Genomic DNA, 17,427 nt, shown 5'->3' on the forward strand with positions numbered 1-17,427 from the left:
GGGAATCGAGGTGACTTTCTTCTCCCTGCACTGCGGTGCTGATGAGGGCTCCAGGCTGGCCCACGGAGCTGGCGCGGTAATGGGCGGAGGGCACTGCCTTGGCTGCCTGCTGTGTCCTCTGCACTGGTGAGCGGGTCCTCGGGGTTGGCCCGAGGGGAGCAGCTGGGCCCTGCTGTGTTTCCAGAACTCAAAATTGCCTCTGGCATCAGCAAATAGCACCGGCAAGTTTCATCAGAAACCAGGGACAAAATAAACAAATAAGAAACCAGGGACAGCTGCCTGCCATCAGCCTAATTTAATAAAATATGCAGTCTACCATGGTCAGCTTTCTGCCTCTCGATGATGCCCCCTACACACATACACACACACACACACACACACACACACACACCCTTCCTGTAGAGGGACTGAGGTCACAGCCGGGAGGAAGGCTCCTTAGCCCCAATGTGGCCCGAACTCTGAGCTCCTATGCACTTTCTCTCCCTTCACCCCATCTGCAGGGCTCTTCATGTTCTTTCTAGAACCTGTCTCGCTGGGTCTCTCTACCTCAGGGCTTCCAAACTTGCTGTTCTCAATGGGTGGAAAACTCTCCTATCAAATGTTCTCACCGCTCACTCCTTCACTCCATTCAAATATCGCTCAGCTATCTCCTCCTTACCATGGCCTTCCTTTTGTGCCCTGCCTAAAATACCACCCCTGTAGCTGGTCACCATATTCTACTTTCATTTTCTTCAAAGCACCCATCTCTGTGTCAAGTTAGGTGATACTCTTTCATTTTGCTGGTATGGTGTCTCTTTCTCCTCCACCCCCCAGCCCCAGCTGAGGACAGGGATTCGTCTATTCACCGCTGTCTCCCGAGCTGCTTGAAGAGTGCCTCGTACATAGAACGAAGTGCCATTCCTTTCAGGCCAAGAGGACCCATCTGACTTACCATCAGAATGGGCGCTGCTGTTTCCAGTAAAGGGTGAGGCTGGGAGAGTTCCTGTTACCATGAGGCCACTGCTAGTCGGCAGCACAGGGACGCCACCATGCCCGTTTCCCTGGGCGAGGTCTTCTACGGGGACCTCCGCATGCATTAGATCACGTATTCCTGACAATAACCTTATGCACTCAGCATTTTTATCCCCATTGTCCAGGTGAGAAAACCAAGGCTCAGAGATGGCACGCTGTTTCCCAGGTTCACTGAGCTAATCCTGGACCTCAACTCAGATCTGTTTGAGCCTAAGCTCAGCCACAAAGAAGCTGTTTCCTGGCACGAGACTAGAGTGATTGCCATATGACCCAGCAAGTCCACTTCTGGGTATTTACCCAAAGGAAATGGAAACACTAACCCCAGACGATATCTGCACCCCCATGCTCACCACCAGCATTAGTCCCAACAGCCAAGACGTGGACACAGCATAAGTGTCCATCGCTGGATGAAGGAATGAAGAAAAGGTGATATATAGACGATGGAATATTATTCAGCCATAAAAAGAAAGAAATCTTACCCATTCACGACAACGTGGGTCAACCTTGAGGGCACTATGCTAAGTGCAATAAGCCAGACAGAGAAAGACAAATACCATGCGATCTCACTTATATGTGGAATCAACAAACAAACAAAATCTGAGCTCATAAATACAAAGACCAGATTGGAGGTTGCGGAGTGGCGGAGGGTAGGGTTGTCGAAATGGTTGAAGGGGATCAAAAGGTACAATCCTCCAGTTATAAAATAAATAAGTCAGGTGGATGTAATGTACAGAATGGCAACTACGCTTAATAACACTGTACTGCATGTTGGAAAGTTGCTGCGAGTAAATGTTAAAAGTTCTCATCACCAGAAAAACAATTATAACTATGTGAGATAATGGATGTTAAACTAGACTTATTGTAGTGATTATATATATATATATATACACACACACACACAAATATCAAATCATATACCTGAAACAAATATGTTCTAGGTCAATTATGCCTCAATTGAAAAAAACAAACAAACAAAAAAAAACTAGAGCAATTGCCCCGTTGCTACTAAAACCTCCCCCCTCCCCTGGATCTGTATCAGGGGGCATCAGCCTGCCCAGGGAAGGGCCTTTTTCTACCTTCTCCACCCATAACACTGAGACTGCGGAAGGAGTTAATGAGGCTTGTCCACCAAATCATCAAAGCCTTTGAGAGGTAAGCGGGGAGGAGAAGAGGGAGGAGGAGGAAGGGAGACAGTTGCAGGGGCAGGCTCTGAGGTTAACTGATCTCCTTTCCAAGTGCTGTCTGCCAGGTAGGGAAGGGCTGCGAGGGGCTAGCTCAGACCCTCCACCCTTCCCCTGAACCCGATACACATCTCCAGAAGTTATCTCAGCCAGAGAAGGAAACCGTCAGCCCAGTGCAGCTGGACCCCCAGGCCCAGGCTGCATAAGACAATAGGGCGGGGTTTCCGGTCGGGGACACGGGGACAGCAGCAAGATGGGGGGCAGGGCCCCAGGCTGGACAGTGGAAGGCAGAAACTCACCACGAGCCTGGTGACCAGCAAGCAGAGAGATACCAGCTCCCAGAGCCCAGCTGTTGACTCACTGTATGTCTCAGGGACAAGTCACTTCCCCCGGGGCACCTTTGTCTCCAATGGACAGAGCCAGCCCAACTCTCAAGGGCTCTGAGGAAATGGGCAAAGGAAAGAGAGAAGGAAGGATGGTTCTGAATGAGGGAGGCTTTGAGGATACACGTCGTTTCTCAGCCTTAGTAAGTCTCCTGTGGGCAGGGCTCTCGGGGCACTTTGTAAATATCATCTGGGCTTAACCGTTGCCACACCCTGTGAAGTGGGCCCTTTTCTTGTCCCCACTTTACAGATGCGGAACAGAGGAGTCCAATCATTTGCCCCAGTCACGTCCACGCTGCCTGTCTCAAGTTAAAGGAAAACAAGTTCATTTCTCTCTTCTTACATCCTTTCCCTTTGCCATCAACACAAGCAGGGGCCCAGAGCTCTCCAGGACCTTCCCCTGGGGGTGAGGATCCCAGGGTGGCCTGCAAGGACCTCTTCCAGCCCGGCGAGGCCACGCACGGTCTGACACACTGAGAACCGTATGGACGTGTGGGAGCTGTATTGTCCTTTCCAGCCCTCATTACACACTTCCTGCTTTATTGCAATCTCCACTTTCTGGAGACTCTGAGCACCGCTATGGCCCCGCTCACAGCTCATTACGTGAGAGAGGACGGGCTGGGGACATGGAGATTTGAATGCCAGGCTCAGTTCTGCTGCTTACCAGCAGCCTGGCCTCTCCTCCCACTTAGGGGGCCTCAAAAGGCTGTCGGTGAGCTAGAGACACCCCCCCGCCCCCGCTCCCTGCCACTGTGTGTAAAGCACCTGGTTCTGAGTTGGTAAATGGACAGTGAAAAAGGATGCTCTCCAGAATGCGATGTCCGCCCTGGGCGGCACAGTTCTGCTGGGGACACTGAGGCAGAAGTTGTCCCGCCAGCAGGCCTCATCCTGCAGCAGGAGCTTACACAGGACACAGACCCTGTGAGGCAGGTTCCAGGGTTGAATCCGGCATAACACATTGTGTCAGGGTCTAATCTAGCCAAACATCAGTGACGTCATCCAGTTTCTTTCCCCTTGGGTACAATCTCCCTGACCACGCTGCTAGTGTGTTGGAAGCTTGTAAACCCCAGAATCCGGCTTATTGGCCAAAGAGGCTCAGAAAACACACAGAAACCTCTAGTGCCGTGAACAGCAGGGGGAACAAAATCACCTTCCTTGTAAGACAACATCACCTTCAGAGCACTGTCTCCGAAGAGCCTGGAAGGACAAGTCCAGGGTAGCTGCTGAAAGTTCAAGATTTAACGGGGCGTTTCACAGCCTCCAGATCAAAGATCCAAGTTGATTTTTCTAGGTGTGACCCCGGTACCCCAGGAGACCCTGTGAGGTTCCTGTCCACTCTATTTTGGTCCCTGCGTCTGGGAAAACTGACTAAATTTCCTTTTATTTGGAATTAAGCCCAAGTCTGAAGTTGGGTGGATGTAGCCACACTTCCGCACCCAAGTTTCCGTAGGTTTGAAAACAACTCTGGGTATTGCAGAGAACAGCTGTGCTAACAAGCACAGTCCTTATCTGTCCAAGCCGAGTCTCCCGGGGTGTCCTGGAGAGCCAGGGCAGTGACTGAAGCACGGCCAGCCCCACCCAACAGGGAGCCAGAGCTACAAAGAGGCTGGTTCATCAGATAAGGCACCTCAGAGAAAACCCTTAGAAGGGAACAGAAGAGTGCGTTCGTTCGCCAGAGGGAGGGACTCTCCCTTAAAAACTGCCTCTAGCCCATCTTCCAGAAAGACTGGCCTGGTTATTCTCCTGCCATCTGAATCATCTTCTTCCTCAGCATTTTCAGCACCTATATCCACACTAGCACGGGTTGGACATGGTGGGCTCCACAATGAGTGTTCCTGTCTCTCTGAGCACAGGTTCTAGCTTTCTCATTCACTCTGATCACCTACGAGCCCCGAAAGGGCAGGCCCCCATGTGTGCAGCCATCTGTGTGGACGCCCCATACTGTCTATTGCAGGACAAGCAAACCCACGCTGGCCCCTCTGTCAATGTTGGGGCTTCTGTGCATCTGTCCCCCTGCCTCAGTGGTCCTTGACCCGGGCTGCACACCGGAGGCACCTGCAGAGCCTTAGAAATGACTCCTGCTCATCCCACAGGTTCTGATTTAACGGGTCTGGGCTATGACTCAGGCCTTCGTGTTTTTTAATGTGCAGCCAGGACTGAGGGTCTCTGCCTACAGTGTGGATCCCAACTTGGACCCAGAGAGGTTCCAAGGGCTCAAGGGCTGAGAAGCTGAAACAGGTAACCCAGGTGAGAGGTGGGAGAACCCTTTCAGGCAGCCATCTTTAGAGAAGCAAAGACGTCAACACACTACGTCATCGGACTAGCGCTGGCCTGGGGAAGGAAGTTGGCCCCAGATTTTAATCTTCCTCCCCTCCAAAGAAGAGGCTATCACTTCTGGGCAGAGGAGATATTAGAAGATTTGTCAATCAGAATGGTGTGGGCAGTGCATGGAAGCCAGCTCCTGAGACTGCTGGACTCGCCCTTTGAAACTTACCTCAACTGTCACTACTCAACAAAGTGCTCAGTAAACATCCGGTTTTTAAGTGATTTTAAAACATTCAGATTTTTACATTTCTAATTCCCCTTTAGAGAGTGAAAATGTAATGTTTGCTCATGGCAGGAAATGCAGGAAAGCATAAAAAGAAAACCAAAATCATCCACAATCCACCATCCAGAGACAACCGCCGCGAACACACACACAGGTGCCTCTCTCCCCTCCTGCTCAGAAAGCCCACCAGCATCTTCCTGGCTCCTGTCTGGCAAGTGGCTTCCGTGGAGAACAGTCAGAGGAAAAGCCCTGGGAGCCCCAAAGCCTCTCCAGGTCACGTTGCAACACTTATTCCTCCTGAGGGAGTAGAAAAGGGAAGAAATCTTAGCTGCATTTGAAGAGAAAGTGAAAGTGAACAACCAGGTTGGAATGGGCCGTCCCAAGGGCAGACTGAGTCAATCAGCAAACGTTCCTGGAGTGTATGGAATTCAGGGGATACAAACACGTGGCACCCCAATCTCAATCCTTGGGGACTTCACTACACAGTTAAGGAAATCAGACAGGCACTCACACACACCAATACTGAGATGAAATGAGTTAACAACTACAAAGGGCTTACAACAGTACCTAGAACAGAGCAAATGTTCTCTAAATGTTTGATAATCGTCTTATTTTTATTACCCAAGACATTTGGCATTACGTTCTGAGAGAGTGATAAAAATCAAAAGGGCTCTTTGGTAGAGGGAGGAAAGATTGTTGTGGGCTTGGGGGAGGGAGGGAGGGAGGAGGATGGATTCCTGATTCTGAGAATGGACAACGACCTCAGCCCTGAGCTTTGGAAACACCCAGGAGCAAAGCCCAGGGCATACAAAAACGTGTATCTCGCCTCTGCAGTCTTCTCCTCTGGGGGTGGTGAGACGGGCAAACAAGTGCACCCTGGGCAGGTTTCAGACTGTGGCAGTCACACAGTGTAGCCATTTATGTGGCCGCTGGTGGCTGGGCCTGCTGAGCCAGCTGGGCTCTGTGTGCTGGGTGAAAGCTGCAGTCTGCAGCTGAAGGGAAATCCTGAGGCGGCCTGAGGGGAGGACCCGGGGCAGGCCCCATCGCTTTGAATGGCAGACGGGTTTTCGGAGTCTGCGTAAGGAGCAGGAAGGGAAGAGGGGGCTGGCAGCCCCGTGCCAAGGAACAGGGATGTGGAGACGGCCAGGATGTCTGCTGGGCAGGGAAGTCTGCTATTAAGTGTTGCTGGGTGACTGGTGTGTGAAGTGCCCCCTCTTTCTGACCTCCACAAACCTCCAGGAAAATCCACACTTCTCCCAGGGCTAGGGGCTGGATCAGAGGCTGTAACAAAATGCTGGCTCCCAAGCCTGGAGCGGATGGGTACAGGGGTTCCCCATGGAGTCCTACTGAGGCGCACAGAAGTTGCTCTGATGTACATTTCAAGCCAAAGTGCATGGACTGGTTCTCACACAAGATAAGTTTGTGCAAAGGACATCACAAGGAAATACCAAATACCCGTGTTTCCCCGAAAATAAGACCTAGCTGAACAATCAGCTCTAATGTGCCTTTTGGAGCAAAAATTAATGTAAGACACGGTCTTGTCTTATGTTAGATAAGACTCAGTCTTATAGAAAATAAGACCAGGTATTATATTATACTTTATATTATAAGACCCGGTCTTATATTATAGTAAAATAAGACCGGGTCTTATATTAATTTTTGCTCCAAAAGACACATTAGAGCTGATTGTTCAGCTAGATCTTATTTTTGGGGAAACACGGTATATATATTATCTGTCTTGTCGCTCCAACCACTGGCTGGTGGATCCTGGAAATAGTGATGTACGAGGGGTGGGCCCACGAGCAGTTCCTTTTGATGGGTCCTTATCTACCCAAAAGGGGCGTGAGGCCCAGGGCTCCTGGCTCAGCCCCCTCACCCAGCCGGACCAGGCCTATAATTCAAACACTCTGGCCTCCCGGCTTCCGAGGGGCTTTGGTGGTGAAACCACAGTTCCAGCCGGTACCAGCCGCACACTCCCCCTGGGGATTAGGGTGTAGGGGGGCTAGTGCATTCCTACGGACCACCCCACCTCTTATCCCCTGCCAGTGGCGGCCTCTCAGGCATCTGTGGGCCAGACCTGGGGGCTCACATAACCCCCCAAGGAAGGTCGGGTAGCATTTCAGCTGGAGAAATGAGGAAGTGAGATTGTTTCTCCCCAGGAACCTTTCTCTGAGAGAAGCCCTTTCCCACAGACCCGCCTCACACTGCCCCAGAGCACACTGCCCTCTGAGTCAACCCCAGAGCCCGGAGCCAGGAAGCACTCTCCTTGACGCCTGGCAGACCTGCCTCAGCAGCTGCCGCAGCAGCTCTCGAGAGAAAGAGCCAGCCAGCAGCAGTGGGGCAGGCACTCACTGCCACCATCCCCAGCAAGCCTCAGCCGTCACTGCTCCTTAGCAAAGCAGGGTCCTCGACCCAGATAAGGGCATCTGTTCTACCCCGTTCAACCATAACCTCTTTGAGGGTAGAGCTGTACCCTTAGTTCCTATATCCCAGGGCTTAGCATAGGTTACGGCAGGGAAAGGACCCGGGCACTTCCCAAAGACTTCTCTCTGCTCAGGACCTATCTCTTTCCTTTGTCCTTGGCAGAGCGAGAGCCTATCCTAGGACCAGAGCTGATCTGGGCCTAACCAGGTCCCACTGTCTGCATCAATGGCTCCAGGTGGGAACCCCGCGGCGGGGATGGTGGAGGAAGACGGGCTGGGCCCTCAGCCGGCCAGCACGCCCACCTGCCGGAGGTTCCCTCCACCACGGCTGCCAGAAGCCCACGGAGACGTGGCCAAGTCCACAGTCAGATGTTTCCCTTGAGGCGCTTCCAGTTAACATCTCCTCTCTGCAGGAGCTAAAAACAGCAAGGCTGGTGACATCAGTGTGGCCACCGAGGGCCTAAAGCCAGGATGACTGTTCACAGGCCCCTCGGAATTCGGGTTCATGCTTTGATGCTACACTCTCAAGAACATCAACTCTCACCTCCAAACCAACCTCGAGAGGTGAGGAGGGCAGGTATCACTGTCTCTATCTTACCCTTGAGAAGGGGGAGCCAGAAAAGTTAACGTGGCTTGCCCAAGACCTCATAACCACTGTGTAACAGCGAAATTAAACCTCAAGCCCCCGGCTCTGAGAACTGTGTGCTAGGGGAGAAAGGGCACCCAGGGCGGTCGTCTTCTCTGGCTCTCTGGGACTCTGGATGCAGGAGGGAGAGGATACTTGCTCAGTGTGAACCTCGAAGGTGGGGATGCACCCCTACATTGCACATCGCCCTACAACAGTCAGCCACTTGCTCACTCCTAAAATATTTACTAAGTACCTACCTGGTACCTAGTACCATGTTGGAGCTGGCGATAGAGATGCAGCTGCTTGCGAGTGGGACATGCAAAAACGATTTCAATCTAAAATGGAATCGCAGGAGAAGAAATGGAGACTCTCAGGCATGCGCCCTCGGAAGAGCGGTATCTGAGCGTGAGCGGCGAGACTGATTTCACATTAAATGCCTGATTGACAGAAGACCACCATCCTCCAACCAATGAATTTGGTGCTTGGACCCTGATTGGACTCCCCTCTCCTTGACCACAAATACACCCGATCCCAAGTCCTCCGCGGACTTGCCTGTAGTCCGCTGCCGCACACGTTTTCCAAATTGCAATTGCTCTGCTATTCTCAAATAAACTCAATTTCTGGTAATTAGAGCTTGCCTTTATTTAGGTTGGCAGTGAAATTGGAGAATAGGGGAAAGAAAGAAACTAGAGTATTTCTACCCCCTTCTCACTGGGCGGGACCTTCAGCAAAGGCTGTATCATTGAATTTTTTATAGTCTGTGACAATGAAATACATTGGTGTCTCTTGCATTTTGAATGAATCTTTTATCTATGCATGATTTTGCAATCTCATGTATTGGTTATTTGAAAAATATTGGTTCATTAAATCAAAGAACTCTTGCAAGTGTGGGCCCATTTCACACAATATCAAAAGCCACATTCATTACTATCAACACCAATCTCATCAGAAAACTCTTTTGGTATCAGGCAGCTGTCAAGCTCACAAAGGCAGATACAATTTTTCCAAAATTCTAATTTTTGCTTTTACAGCTGAAATTTTATAATTGGCAACAAATCAGTTGTCTTCATTGAAGTGACAGTGTCACTTTGTTCATTTTCAAAAATATCTGCAAAATATCCAAGTCTAATAAACACAGCTTGTCAGTCATACTTTCAGTAAATAAATAAATAAATAAATAAAGTTCCAAAGAAAGCAGCTAGTTCAGCTCACAACATTAAAAAATTCTTTTTCCTAAGACAACCATCCTATTCAGTGTGCTTTACGTTATGTGTATTTCCTATTTCATCCCCCAGAAAAAAACATAAAAAGAATCATGGCTTAAGATTTAATAAAATTAATATTTATTACAGTTCTATAAAAAACATTTAGTGAAACTGGTTTTTGTTGTTGTTGTTGTTTCTTTGAATGAAGAATAAATGTTGGTGCCACTGCGGCGATTTATGCTAAGGCACCAGCCTGATACAGGCTCACCCTCACTTTATTGTGTTTCACATATATTGTGGTTTTGTTTTGTTTTGGTTTGGTTTTTGTTTGGTTTGGTTTGGTTTTGGTTTTGGTTTTGTTGTGTTGTGTTGTGTTTTACAAATTGAAGGTTTATGGCAACCCTGCAAGGAGCAAGTCTACTGGTGCCATTTTCCCAACAGGCTCAGATGGTGGTTAGCATTTTTTAGCAAAACAGTATTTTTTTAAATTAAGGTGTGTATGTTGTTTTTTTAGACATAACACTATTGCACACTTAATAGACTTCACTACAGAGTAAATGTAACTTTTATATGAACTGGAAAACCAAAAAAATCATGTGACTTGCTTTATTGCAGTGGTCTTGTATAAAACCCACCTTCTCTCCGAGTTACGCCTGTATAGTATTCTGACTAGTGACGTGTAACCTTCTTTACAAAACTTTCTTCTCCACTAATGGACCAGGTGTTTCCATTTGCACCTCCAGATTCACTCTCCATCCTGAACCCCAGCAGGCTGACATGTAGGGACTATTTGAATGGGTTCAACCGATGGGAAACACCAACCAGAGATGGGAAGTTGGGAAGAGAGTGAGACTTCCCTTCTCTCAGGTCACCATGACTTGTCTGTGTTCCTGTCAGGGAACCCTCTTCATGCACCTGTCTCCCCAGGTTCCCCTTTTCCCCCTCCAGCCAGGGAGTGGTAATGGCTCCCGGCTCTTGCTAGTTGAGGGGTACTGTGGCATTTCTTGTTGGTTTCTCTTAACCTTGCCCATCTGTTGTAAATAGCTTTTTCCTGAAACTCTCTTCAATAATCTTTGTATATGGCATCATTTTCCTGCAGAGACCCTGCCTTTCCAGCACCTCCCCAACCTCAGGGTCCAGGCTGTCACCAGACCTCCAACCAATCCTCTCCTCTCTGTCAATGGCTCTCCTTTTCTCACCCACCTGTAGACACACTGGATTTATAAATGATCCACTCCTTTTTTCTTCGCACACTCCTTTCTTCAGACATTCCTCTTCCTTCACCATTTCATGTGGGCTGTGTATACATATGAGGAAAGGGATAGATGATTGATACATACATACATACATACATACATACATAGATAATAGATAGGTTTTGATTACGTATTATTTCTAGACCAATAACATAAAATGACATAATAAATACCCACATATGAATGACCTAGTTTAATAAAGAGAACATTACTATAGCATTTTTTTTAAATTAAAGTTGATTGGGGTGACAATTGTTAGTAAAGTTATGTAGGTTTCAGGTGTACAATTCTGTAATGCATCATCTATATATCACATTGTGTGTTCACCACCCAGAATCAGTTCTCTTTCTATCACCATATATTTTACCACAGCATTTTAAGCTCTTTTGTGCCCTCTTAATTACAACCCTTTCCATCCTCTACCTGAGGGAAAATAGTTTTCTGAATTCTTTTGTTCACTTTTAGTATTGTTTTTCAGTATACTGTCAATACATATGTATGCATCCCTTAACAACCTTTTTCAAGTGTAGTATGTTTTTGAAGTTGGTTACTTTTTTCTGTTTGCTCATTTTCTTGTCTAGATATGTAGGCTATTCCAAACCATTAATACCAGTGACAGCCACTGAGCATTAGGGTATTCTACTTGACATTTTCAGGCTATTTCCAACTTGGGAGGCTGTCATCTTAAATGGAAGGGAAAGGAGCATGGATGATACCACATCACTTCTGCCCACATCCCATTGGTCAGGACTCCTATCACTCAAAACTAGCTACAGGGGCAGCCCGTTAGCTCAGTTGGTTAGAGCACGGTGCTCTTAACAACAAGGTTGTCAGTTCGATCCCCACATGGGCCTCTGTGAGCTGCGCCCTCCACAACTAGATTGAAACAACTACTTGACTTGGAGCTTATGGGTCCTGGAAAAACACACTTAAATAAAGTTTAAAAAATTAAATTAAATTAAAAAGAAACAAACGAAAAACAACCAGCTACAAGGGTGTCTGGGAAACGCAGCCTAGCGATATGCCTAGGAAGAGAAAAATGAATCTGAATTTGGTGAACACATTACATTGTCTCTGCCTCTCCAATATATAAATGTTCCCTGTGAAGGACTAGGCTATTTGCTCCTCGAAGATATGAATCTTGTTTAGTATGACTATTCCTGTCCTAGAAAGCTCTAAACGCATTTTAATTGACTACTCTGGACCCACAGAGGATAAGACAATTCTGTTACTTCATGCTGCAGGGTGACTAGAGCCTGGGGACAATCTTTCTTTCCCTGGAGCCTAGATAATTAAAAGAAGTGATTTTAAAAGTGCAGGGGGCTTTTCCCAGCTCCGGGTTCTTGGCTGTCTGTCCTAGGAAAATTCCAACCACAGAGCCAGGGCACTGCCAGCCTCACTATAGGCTAAAGTATGTGTCATGCAGGGTGTCATGTGGGGTCTCTGGTCCCACTCCCCGCATAAGAACACAGGATATGGTGAGGCCAAAAAGGAACACCCACAGAGCCATAGATAGGGGAGTCATACCACTATGGTCTTGCTGGCAGCTGGGTTGGAGACACAGGAAGCAGGAGCCACACGATCCGCAACCCGCCTTCCGCTTCCAACCAACCTCACTTGCTAACTGCAATCCGCCTTTCTGCAATCCGCAATTCACAATCCACAATCTACCCTTGCTAGCTTAGCCATGGCAGTTATATCAGTGGCTAATGGCTAACCGGTAACATCTGATGGCCAACTAGTCACAGCTGATGACCATCTACTACCCGAGCCAGCACCCTTCCACGTGAGGCTGACAGCCTGGAAACTGCACTCCTGGCTCTGTCCCCACAGTATGGGACCAAATATTTGGCCTCGTTATTATGTACCAGGCACTGTTCTAAGTGCTGGGGCAGTGAGTCTCTGCCCTCATTCTAGTCAAGTGAGAAGAGAAGCACAAAAACAGGTGAACGATGTCAGGATGCTTAAGGATTCATTCATCCACACAATCCTCCCCTGGGCTAAGATGGAGGACCACCAGCTGGGGAAAAGAGGTGAGGGACAGACAGGGCAGAGCGAGTGGGAAGAAAAGAGAAGGAAGAGGGAAAGGGAAGAGAGAAATGGTTCAAGGAGTGGGGCATAGTATGGGAACGCCATGGGGGTCCTGCCCTGGTAGCTGAACCCTATTAGGGGCCCAAAATTGCTGGTGGTCCAGAGCCTTGGCTGTCTTGGGGCTTACTTTGAGTTTGTCCCCTTTGCTTCCAGGCTTTTCTCCAGGGGCCCACCTGCCCCAAGCTTGTCTGCTTGAGAGTCTTTCAGCTGCCTCAGAGGCCTGGGCTGGGCCCTGAGGGTGGCCTCTGAAGGAGAGAGATGGCTGAACATGAACCCACCAGTGGCCCGAGATGACCCGGTGGGGATCATTTCTTTGTGTCTGATGGAAGAGTGAAAACAGAACAGCATTTGCCATGAAAATCAAGTAGCCCCCTGAGACAGCTGTCATTTTCACAGAGCTAGGCATGCCAGGTCTCCAGGACGGCTTCCCAGCGCTCGTGGGCCTGCCTGTCAGTGAGCTCAGGGAAAAAAACCCAAGCCCCAAGGAGCCGTGAGTCACCACTACATGACAGCGACAGCCAGGAGGGCAGGCATGGAAGGCGGGGCAGGGTCTGGAGACACTGAGGCGTGGATTCTACCCAGTGTCCATAGCTCCACCTCAGAAGGCTGCCACTGCATCTCTCCCTGGCTATATCCAAGTCCCCCTTTCAGGTCCCCTTGCCCATGATGTCTTCCCTAATTCTCCGGCTTGCATGGGAATAATTTGTGCATTCATTCACGTATCAGCAAATACTTACATGGGGTAGTGGATACAGAAAAACACAACCATTCTTCCTTTAAGGGGATCACATTGCACCGGAGCAGATAAGGAACTGAGCGTGAAGAGTGTTGAGTGTACACGTGCATGTACATATGTGTACATGTGCATACTGTGTATGTATGTGTGCATGTATATACATCTCACATATGAGGTTGCGAGCACCTGGGAGGGCACCTCACCCAACCTGGGCTGTTTTAAGGGATGGGTGGGACCGGCCAGGTGGCATGCGAGAGCCCTTGTCTGTTCCATGTTTAAGGAACAGACAGGGGGTAAGCGTGTCCACCGAAGTGAAAATAGGGAAAGCACGGCCACCGCCTCAGTCTAATTGTACTAAATAAACCATCAGCCATAACTTTCTTCCCCATTTTATTTTAACCCAGGGTATCAACACATCCACCTTGCCTACATCGAATAGATCGTTAACCTGCTTGCAAGGAGCAAACAGGCGCCTACCTCCGTTTGTTCTCACTGACTATCAATTTTTTGGTGGAGGAGGCACGGGAAATAAGTATAAGAAGCTTCAAATGTAGCAAAAGTATCCAAGATGGACGCAGGGTGGCCAACAGTCCCAGCTTTAGCTCTGAAAGTTCTACATTCTCGGGATCTCCTTTGGTCCTGAGTCAACCAGTACAGCTGGTCACTAGAAAATAGTGTGAGAAGAGAGGTTTCTGGCTCATGGATCAATTAACCACCTGGGGGAGGTGAGGGGTGGCTGTAGGTGGGCAGAGAGGGGGTGTCTATATTTGGGGAAGGGAGACTCTTCCTTTGGAAGCATTAAACCCACATATCCCCACCCCTCATCACCCTGGTCCTGACTGCCCCTGGGCAGTTGTCATTTGTCCCTGACTTGTAGCCTCTGCACAGCCTGGAGTAAAACTGCAGCTCTCCCTCACCTCTCAATGACCCTGGTGTGTGTGTGGGGGGGCACGTTGGGCTTGTATCCCCCTTCATGGATAAGAGTGCATCTGACATCCTCCCTTGTCTGACAGCGAGGCCCCAGGGGAGTTGAGCTTTGGAGAGGTAGCCAGGCAGCTGTCTTTAACCCGTTCCTGCCCAGCATGCCAGCTTGCTCCCTGCACATAGCAGCCCCTTCACCCACATTCTGTCGCCCTGCCACAGCCTTGAACACCAGTGAGGAGGTCAGGGAGGATGACGCTGTAGGCAATATGACTCTTAGCATCTTGCCTTCGGAGAGGAGACAGCTAAGCCCCACCCCACCTCCGCTCACTGGCCAAGCAGGGTCAGCAAGAGCATCAGTGTTGTTCCACCGATGCCACGCGTCTGCCAGACCCCACGGCTGCCCTCGAGCCAGCAGTCACGCTCAAAGCCGCCTCTGTGGCGAGGTTGCTCGTGAAAAGCCCCTGTGTTGAGGCAGCCGGCTCCAGTGAGGCCGTCCATACAAGGTCTGCATTCATGCCAGGCGGGCCCTCCTCGACCGCGCAGGCAGCCCCTGCACCCCGAGCAAAGGCCTGGGGTGTGGGGTGAATTGTCCCCTCACCTTCCACCAAGGACAAGCTCCCTCCATTCGCTCAGCTCCACCTTCTGTCTGCCTCCTGGGAAATGCTGACAGGGGCTCAGAGCAACAGGACCAGGAGCTCACACTAGTCAGCCGGTCTTGGGGGACGGGGGGTGGTGTGGGGGTTATGCGTCTCTGTCAACAGCCGTCCAAGCTCCTGGCTGTCACGAATGTCAATGAGAGGACACACATAGCAAAGCACACAGAAGATACTTTCTTTTCCCCTCTTGCAATCAGCTGAGGGGAAGAAAAAGAGCCGTCTGGAAGGTGACTGCCTGCAGGGGCTGAAGGGAGTCAGCTCTGAGGACTAAGGCTGCTGGCAGGGACCTTAGCGAGTAGAGAGCCAGTCAATGGGCTTTTTGAAGCACGTGCGCTTGGTGAGTTCTGTGCTAGTCTGCAGAGCATCCATGCTCCAAGCAGTGGGGTAGAGCAGTGGGTCTCCAACGTGAGCGTGTGCTGGAACCAGCCCCAGGGTCAGTGCTTCATCAGGACTGGGGCGGGGCCTGCGAATTGCATTTCTCCCCAATTCGCAGGTGGTGCTGGTGGTCAGAGGACTTCACTCAGAGAATCATTGGAATAGGGTCTCCCCTGACCTCAAGGAGATTACACGTCATTTGAGACCACAATATATACACTTGAGTTCCTGAAGAGAGTTCCAAAGCCAAAACTACCCACAAATGCAATGCAGACGGAATATATCAGAATTGAAGGGATTTGGGGGGGAAAAGAGGGGAGACATTTGTTGTGCGCTTACCACATGCTCTCATTATCTCACATGACCCTCATGAAGACCTATAACGTGGGTGATCATTTCCTTATTTCACAGATAAGAGAAAAAGAGGCTCAAAGGACCATCACTTTCCCAAGGGTAAGCAAGTAACGGAGTGGGAGGCTGCACAGGGTTCTGAGGCCTGTCTGACATCAAGAGGGGAGGCAGGGCTCCTCGTCAGAGAAGCCTTCCAGAGGACAAGTGACTCAAGCTAGATGATGAAAGGGATGAGCAGTGAAGAGGACTAGGGAGTTCGTGAAATGCCATCTTGAAATGGGGGCAGGGGGAGGAGAGGAAGAGAGGTGTCCTCCATGTTGGATGAGAGTCAAGAAGGTGAAAACGGACTGTTTGGGGGAGGGGTGGGATAAATGAGAAGTACGGCCGGTGAGAGCGGCCATATTGGAGGGCAGTGGAGAGTGAAGCGTAGAGGCTGGGGAGAGGGGACCCTGGGCTGCTGTGGGGCCTCGAGTGCCACACCAAGACCCCTGGGCCAGACACAGTGGCCAGAGGGCACTCCTGCGGGTTCTAAAGTTGGCAGTGGCGTGACAGAGCCAGTGCCTGAAGAAAATTATTCTGGCAGCCAGAGAGGAGCAAGGAAAGTGACGCGAACCAAAGTTTTGCCACCTCCCCAAAACGGTGCCTTTTGGGATATTGATATGAAGCTAGTTATTAAGAAACAAGACTCAGAAAGAATCTTTGACCCTCTTTCCTGTCTCAGAGATTCAGATGGAAAGGCCTGTTCCAGGAAGGGAATCTTAGGATATTCTCCTTAGCTTAATTTGAATTGAGTGTGGTAGGTGGGAGGGTTCCAGGCAGGGGCCTGGTGGCTGGCTCACCCCCCACCCCGTCCCATTGTTTCTGGGTTGCCTGACAGGAATTTCCCTGCTTTGTGTGCTCCTCTCCTCCTCAATTACCTGCAAATCGCCCATTTTCAACTTTTGAAATCTAAGATTCTGCCCCCCCACTTTCTCCTTTGTCGTCTTGCCTGCCGGTCTTTGGAATTTTCATGCTTATGTGAATTCCCTGTGTGCAGGTATTAAAATTTGATTTTCTCCTGTTAATCTGCTGTCTGTTGTTTGAATTATCAGCCAAGCTAGAACTTAGAAAGTGGGAGGGGACGTTGTTTCTTACTTCGTAGCCCCCACAAGAGACTGACGCAGGTCTACCAAGTTGGTAGGTCTGGGCAGTCCAGGAGCAGGGTAATTCCCCTAATGTGCGGTAGGTAACTAGAGCAGTTCCCTGCGGGTTGTGGAATCCAATTGTTGCCATTACCAACCACTCCTCCAAAGATTATTCTACAGGTTGTCATCTTTTCTGGGTTTGTTTTTTTTTTTTTCCTCACCTCCTGAGGAGTCACAGTGACTCCCCCAAAAAAACAGATCTTTCAGAGAAAGAAAGGGCAGGCATTTGCCCAGACTGCCAAGGGCCCGTTGGTATATGGAGTGTCTCAAAGGTGTCTTAAAATGAGTTCTCTCCCAATTTCTTTCTTCACTCCTACGATGTCCTCCAAAGGGGAAGGAAAGCTAAAGAACCCTGACCCAAGTGAGGGCTCCTCTTACAGGGCTTCGTCAGAAAGTGAAGATGCCCCCATTGCCTTGGAGAAGCGTGGGGTGCTTCCCACTCCTCAACCGCCATCAGGGCGGCTGGGACAGGAGT

The 17,427-nt window shown here is 49.6% G+C and overlaps 1 protein-coding gene across 1 annotated transcript in view; it reads right to left on the reverse strand.

The window, feature by feature from the left end:
- Nucleotides 1-17,427, reverse strand: part of LOC141567617 (uncharacterized) — a 341,191-nt gene that overhangs the window by 302,050 nt on the left and 21,714 nt on the right. The window contains exon 2 of the mRNA XM_074315600.1: nucleotides 10,583-10,676. The gene's annotated coding sequence lies outside the window, so the exon portion shown is untranslated. The remainder of the gene's footprint in view (nucleotides 1-10,582; nucleotides 10,677-17,427) is intronic.

The sequence above is a fragment of the Rhinolophus sinicus genome, linkage group LG11 (genome assembly GCF_036562045.2).
Source record: "Rhinolophus sinicus isolate RSC01 linkage group LG11, ASM3656204v1, whole genome shotgun sequence".
NCBI lineage: Eukaryota > Metazoa > Chordata > Mammalia > Chiroptera > Rhinolophidae > Rhinolophus > Rhinolophus sinicus.